This window comes from Anopheles cruzii, chromosome 3 (assembly GCF_943734635.1).
Source record: "Anopheles cruzii chromosome 3, idAnoCruzAS_RS32_06, whole genome shotgun sequence".
Lineage (NCBI taxonomy): Eukaryota > Metazoa > Arthropoda > Insecta > Diptera > Culicidae > Anopheles > Anopheles cruzii.
Genome location: NC_069145.1, coordinates 83515518 through 83522276, shown reverse-complemented (window position 1 = coordinate 83522276; position 6759 = coordinate 83515518). Strand labels below are relative to the sequence as shown.

The window sequence follows — 6759 nt, the reverse complement described above, 5'->3', positions numbered from 1 at the left end:
ATCTTGGGCCGTTTATGTCAGTCCAAACAAGCGCAGCGCTCAGGCGGAGTCACGACCGTGATGGATGGGATTATTTAACACGATCCGAATCCACAGCGCAGTGCTAGATCAAAGGCGTCTCAATATTATTCAACTGATTCCACACGCACACACACGGACACTCCGTGGAGTTTTCTGATCTTGCCCGATACGCATGAGGCCATTCGAATGGTGTTCTACAAACGGGATCACCGGTTGGCAGTGAGCGGCGGGAAATCATAAATCCTAGGCCGGAACATGGATTGATTAGATCGGGACCGGGATCGGGTGGCCGTCATCAATTCGGGAACCCTTCAACCGGCCGACCGAGTTGGGGCCACAGAATGGCACAACCAGAGAAAGACAGCAAGAGAGAGAGATCGAACGAACCAGATCTGGACGAGGGAAAGCTTCTGGGCTTCTGTGGTCGGAGATGGTCGCCCCAGGGCGCACGTCATAAACGATGTTCCCCGCCGGTGGCACGATTAAGTCGGCAGCCCCTTTGTGGGGCAGTTGCCATGCTACTCCGCCGAACCTGCGCTGATGACCTGCCAATCAACAAGTCGTTTAGAACTTTCCGGCGCGACGTTCGCCGGCGATGATCGCGAAATAATTTGATTGGAGTGGCTCATGTTTTTTGCCGAAATGGAACGGGAACGAAACGGGACCGGGTGATTCGGTTATATTTGGCAAACCCAGGAACCCGTTATCGGGCCCCAGCGGTCCGACCAAAATCGTCGCCGACAATCGAACTCCCGGGGATTCGTTTCGCGTGTGTGTGCGTGCTCGGACAACAACTAACGACTCCCGGAGGACCCGGGAGTTTCGGAGCAGCGCACCAAATAAGAGGATGATTGCACTCGCGCAGGACTCTGGTGGCCGGGCCACATAAATAACTTCGTTCGACCAGCTTTCGGTGGACACGGAGCAGAGTTATCCTAACCCACACCCGAGGCCAGCAACAAAGCTCTCCCCAGCTGATATCAATCAACATTTTATCACATTGTTCACATCACACTCCGTTCCGTTCGGGGGACGACCAATTCTAACGCCGATTCCGAGTTCGGTTCACAAACGGATGATATTTTATTGAATTATCGATGACTGGGGAGCACCGGCCAGCTATGCTCCGGAACAGGTGTTGCACCGGGCAAACTGGCCCCCCGGCCAATCGAGCGATCCGGTCCGAGCATCCGGACTGCCGGAATGCTTCACGGAGAAAAAAGAATCTTTTCAAATTTAATTAAAATACCTCGCCCAAGAACAACCGGAGCGCTGCTCGTGTCCAAATTTGGCCCGGGTTAGGTTCAAAGAGGAATCACATCCGCTGGCTGGCCACACCGAACCGGAGAGGTCTCATTTCCATTTGGAAGAACACGGGACCGAATCAATCTAATTTCCGGCTCACCTTTGTGCGCCACGCTCGCATCCCGAGACGTTTTGGGGCTGGTCAGCTCAGCTCGGGTCATGATTTCCGGTTCAACGAGTCTCGCATTTGAAACTCGATTGGAGCACACGTTGCCCCGGCACGGGGCCATAAAATTCCGAGTCCATTCCGAAAGGTTTCCACAGTCCAGGTCGGTGGTGCAGGTGCACAGGTCACTCACTAACGAAACGAATTTCAGCAATTCCGTGATGATGTTCCGTGGTGCTGTTCGGACGGCCGGAAGCCAAACCTGATCCCCTGGCATGTAGCATAACACATCGTAGACCAGACCAGACCGATCCGGAACGTGGATGACGGGGGACCCGGATAAATTAATTTGTTTGTCTTCCAGATGTTTCCTACAACTATTGCACACCGTTGTCGGAATTCAAGTTGGACTCGCTCGGGGCGGACCACGATGGCGTTGTTTAAAAAATTCCGATTCGAAAGAGATGCAGATCAGACGCCATCGTATATTTCGAGGCTCATTAGGCGAGGTGGGTCATTAGAAAGTGTTCTATAATTTGGCAAATCTCTCGGGGGAACCTTTCGGGCAATATTTGAAGAATCAAGAATCAGCAAACTTTCTGCGGAACGATGATTATATGCCTGCGAGGGCTACATTAGGCAACTCAAACTAGCAGCTTTGATGCGGAATGATGATTACACGCTTCTCGTTTGGAGAATGTCGACCAGAGGAGCGCAACGGACGAAAACAGAACCCAGCCCGGTTTTGGAAGCTGGAAGAACGAAGAGCAACCCATTCTAGCGCTAAGAGGTCCCCTATTGGGGTTCCAAATGAAATCATATCAATAAACACGCCGGGAACTCCTCGACAATCAACATCCGTCACTGTTTGGGATAGACGATAGTGCTTCTCCGGTGGCCCAGCGCAGAGATCAAGATCTCCATGACGGTGTTGTGTCCACTCTTCCCCCCCTAAGCTTGATGTTTGTTTTACGTTATTATGTTTTCATCTCGCGGGCCGGACTTTTTTCCGCGAACTGAACGTTTTCTCCTACAGCATGGGTGGTAACGTAAATGTTTACTCGACTCTTTTTTTCGCCTTTCGACGGATTCTAGCTGTCTTGGGTGTTCCTGCGGGCCTCACCTAGGTCAGATCAATTTGGAAGAGTGTGGAGGACAACTTTGAAAGTAAATAAATCAAACTTTCGGTGCTTGTGCTGTGCCCAAATCGATTGTGCAGGGCTCTGACAAACATATTAAACTTTGAAGATGCTAGTATCGCATTTTAATAGATTCAAAAAATCAGCCAAAAAGATATACAGCAACATTACACAGTTCCTGCTAGGCTCCGGCGAGATTCGAACTCACGATCTCCTGTTTACTAGACAGGCGCTTTAACCAACTAAGCCACGGCGCCGTTGTTACCGCCGTGCGCCGTTAAGCCAGGTGATTCCATCCCAGCATCCTTCTTCAAGGCGGCCTCCTTGGAACCGAGAGCACAATGGGCCGTATTGTTCAACAGACGCCTAAGGCAAAAACACCTTTCACTTATTTAAAGCACTTGGGCCGAAGGAGTGGCTAAAAATACATTCCACAATGGCCCAATGGGTGGCCCAAATGCGCCCTGTAAGAAAAGTGCAAACCGGCACATATTAAGTATAGAGAGGCCGCTAATTTATGTAACTTAAATGTGACTTATATCACCCGGCGCAGTCCCAGGAGAACTAAGATTCTTTGATTTATTGACCCCCGGACGACTCGGGCGTAGGCCGAGACATGTGTCTTCCCCAAACCCAAACACCGTCACCGACTGAGAGATCGTGTGCCACGTTTCGGCTTGTCGATCGGACAAATTAATCATCGATCGCCCAAGCGCGCCCAAGAATCGGATCGATCACGCCCGGTTCCGAAGAAAGCGATCGCTCGCGCCACGCGTCGCCGTGTCATCGTGGAAACCACCGAAACGGCAGAAACGACGGAACGAGGAGAGCCGTTAAGATGAACGGCAGGCGGGTGTGCGCGCGTGGCGAAAGTGGCCAACACGGAGGAAAATTAATCACGGCAATTAGGGAGCGCGCGCTCTGGACAACGATTTTTCCTACGCTCTCCTCATGTGGCGGCGCGCGCGTAGGATGCTGGGGTAAAACAAAACGGTTCGTGCGATACGTTCTCCCGGACCCGGGGAAGCGGCGGGGTGTTACGCGGCGAGGGTCTCCCAATCCGCGGCCCGCGCGCACACTCAGCCCGTGATTAACGACTGGCGCAGCATATTTTTCTCTAGCGATTTATCATCGCGGACGAAAGAAGAAAGTCGACGATCGCATCGTCTCGCTTCCCGGCCGGATGTGCAAGTGCAAGTGAATTATGGGACACGATCGTCTTGCCCCTCGCTGTCTCTCTCTGTTTGTATCTTTCCTTTTGGCTCAATTGGCCATCGCCTTCATCAGACGATGTAACCAAGGCTCCTCGCGGCAGGAGCAGCGGACGGAACACCGAAAACAGGTGTCGTTCCGTAGCCATCGCTAGTGGTGGGTGGCATTCTCCTTCTCTCTTTCTCTCTCTCTCTCTCTCCCTCTGGTTCTCTTAAAAAATGGTCGCCGATTTTCCGACGTCGCGACAAATGAATTATTGGTTTCAAAATTGTTGGCACCCATAAAAACAAAACCAACCACCGACCGTGCTCGGGCTCGGGCCGGACGCCAACCAGTTTTTTCCTTCGGGTTGGCGGCGTGTTCGGTTGGTTGTCGACCCTGAAAATTATACGGTCGATTAGCATAAATTAAGCCGCCCTTTCGGGCCAGCGCAGCGCACCGAACGCGAGCGCCTTCCTCCGTTAGCCGACGACGTTTCAAAACAATCGTGAACATGTTGTTTTTATATTTATTTGTTTTTTTTGGGTGACGATTGTGAGTTTTTTCATACTGTTAACACTCTGCGGGGCACAATCACGGTGAAATAAGGACAACAGAAAAATGTGCTTACTACAGACCCACACGAACAGAATGGCCCAATAAAACGAACGCACAAACGCCAAGAAATGTGTCGTGAACGAAGCAACGTCGGGTGAACAAATCAATTAAAATATGGTAATCTTCGTCGAGTGACATCGATGAGGCACATTCCTGTGAACCTGCCCCTCCGCACGCACGCACGCACGAACCGCGGCAAGAAAACGGGTCAGGGATTTGTTTTGCTACCGGATTCTTCGCATCGCAGCCGGGCCGACACAGAATTCGGGTTGCATTAATCCACCTGCTGCCGCCGCCGCCGCCGGGAGGAATTCCAACGGTTGAGCAACCAACGGCGATGGTTTCGTGACTAGGTCGTTCGGCCGGCGACACCTATAAATTCTTACAACGCAACACGCCGGCGGTTGCGTCACCACCCGGCTGACGGTTGTAAAGTTGCGGCGAAACCCTTATAAAATCGCGCTCAATTTCAAATTCAAACTGTTCAAATATTTAGTTTGCCAATTGAAAACCAGCGCCGTCACCCGGAAGCCCGATCCCGGTCGCGGCGAGTACTTCAAAAAGCAATAAAAATGACCCACTAATCGTTTCCCTATTTATCCGCAAACGAGTCACTAATTTGCATCTGGTTAGCGAACGGTCACGGCCACTCCACGGCACCGAAACGCAATAGCAAGAGCAAAGCCATTTTTTATGGGTTGTGCAAAATGTGGCCCCCCAGTTGTGCCGTTAAATTAGTTGCATCGGACGTGGTGAAGGACACACTCGGGCCCGGCTATCGTTGCACATGCTGCAGCAACAGCAAATAACCGAACCCCGTCCGAATTACAACCAAACACCGGGGTGATCGGGATCGGAATCGGGCTCTCTGAAACACACAAAGATGTCGACCGAGCGTCCCTTTGACCACCCAAAGTGGGATGGTAAACTCATCGACGGTAAATGGTCAATATTTGCCAAACGGAAAACAGCGCACCGACCGCTCGGGAGACCGCGAGAAGTCCACAGGCGGCTTCGGGTTGCAATAAATAAACTTTACCGTGATTAATTGTTCTATATTTAAATCTAAATTGCATCATAAACATCGCCGGCGGACGGGGTGGACCTGAACGGCGCGGCCAGACCAATCCATTCCCCGAGAGCTTCCCGGCGAGCGAGGTGGTCCAGTGGTGCCAGTTAAATGCCACTTTATGGCGGTTCCCGGGGGCGCGATTGTCGCCAGATGGACTCTCCTGCGGGATGTTTCGGAAGGCACGATTCGATTTTCGCGGTCGCACCAGAAACACTCTCGGTAGTAGTACAAAGATTGACTGCAGATGCACCTCTCCCGGGCCGGAAGAGGGAGCATTTATTTTGATGCGTTCAAAAAAGGTTTTTCAAATCTTCGTTTACCGGCTGGGAAGCGGCTCACGATGCGTGCACCGGACAAGTGCACATTTGTTATGCACTTGTGCTCATGCATTATGCAACGAAGTGGGGCCACCGGGGGGCCACGATTGCCGGCCGTCGCGTTGCGGTTCTACAGTAAGCGGAATGCAACCCCGGAATGCCCATGCGATGCACTCTTCTCGCCCGGCGCCGGCATGCGACTGCGGGGATGCATCACACGTCGACGCGGCCACAGGCTGGCTATGAGAAGAGTCCAGTGCGCGAAGGCGAAGCAAAATACCAGACAAAATCGTCAACCCGAACTGTGTGCTAGGTCGAGCGTCGCAAACATGCCAATGCATTTATGAGCGCACCTTCGCCTGCCTGCAACGACGCCGGCACAGTGTAACGAATGGCCCACGTCCCGGCGCCGAGCGACGAGTGCTGCTGGGTGCAGATACTATAAATTAGAATGAAGCATATCATATTACGATGATTGGCAATTTAGCATAAAACGTGACGAAACCAGATAGCACAGAATGGAAACGGTCGCTACACGGTCAGCTCTGCGCCATGCTAGAGAACTGTTGGTGTTTGGACCGGAAGGATCCGCTCGCTGCGTGGTCTTCATTTGGCTTCACTTCTTGTGCAAGCATCGGTGGTTCAGTGGTAGAATGCTCGCCTGCCACGCGGGCGGCCCGGGTTCGATTCCCGGCCGATGCAACAGGGAAAAACATATTTTTATTTGCCCTTTTCGTCAGCTAGGTTTTGATTATGCTTTAAACAATTGCATTCCCCAGTGAACCGTTCAAACAAATAATCTACAGGACATTGCATATTTATGCGCACAACGAGCTTATCGAGCGAATAATTTACGATCACAGATCTCGTGGGGGTTATCAAAGCTAATCACGGATTAAGGGTCGCCGCTGGTTGCAAAACGCTGTACGCTGTAAATGTAATCTGCTGATAAAACCCCTGCGCGCGAACTAACTGGCTCCACGCGACACG

The 6759-nt window shown here is 51.9% G+C and overlaps 2 non-coding genes across 2 annotated transcripts; one reads left to right on the top strand and one right to left on the bottom strand.

Moving 5' to 3' along the window:
* Positions 1-2754: 2754 nt before the first annotated feature.
* Positions 2755-2828, bottom strand: Trnat-agu (transfer RNA threonine (anticodon AGU)). The gene has a single exon. It is a non-coding gene; the product is annotated as a tRNA-Thr (tRNA).
* A 3572-nt stretch (positions 2829-6400) lies between these two features.
* Positions 6401-6471, top strand: Trnag-gcc (transfer RNA glycine (anticodon GCC)). The gene has a single exon. It is a non-coding gene; the product is annotated as a tRNA-Gly (tRNA).
* Positions 6472-6759: the final 288 nt, after the last annotated feature.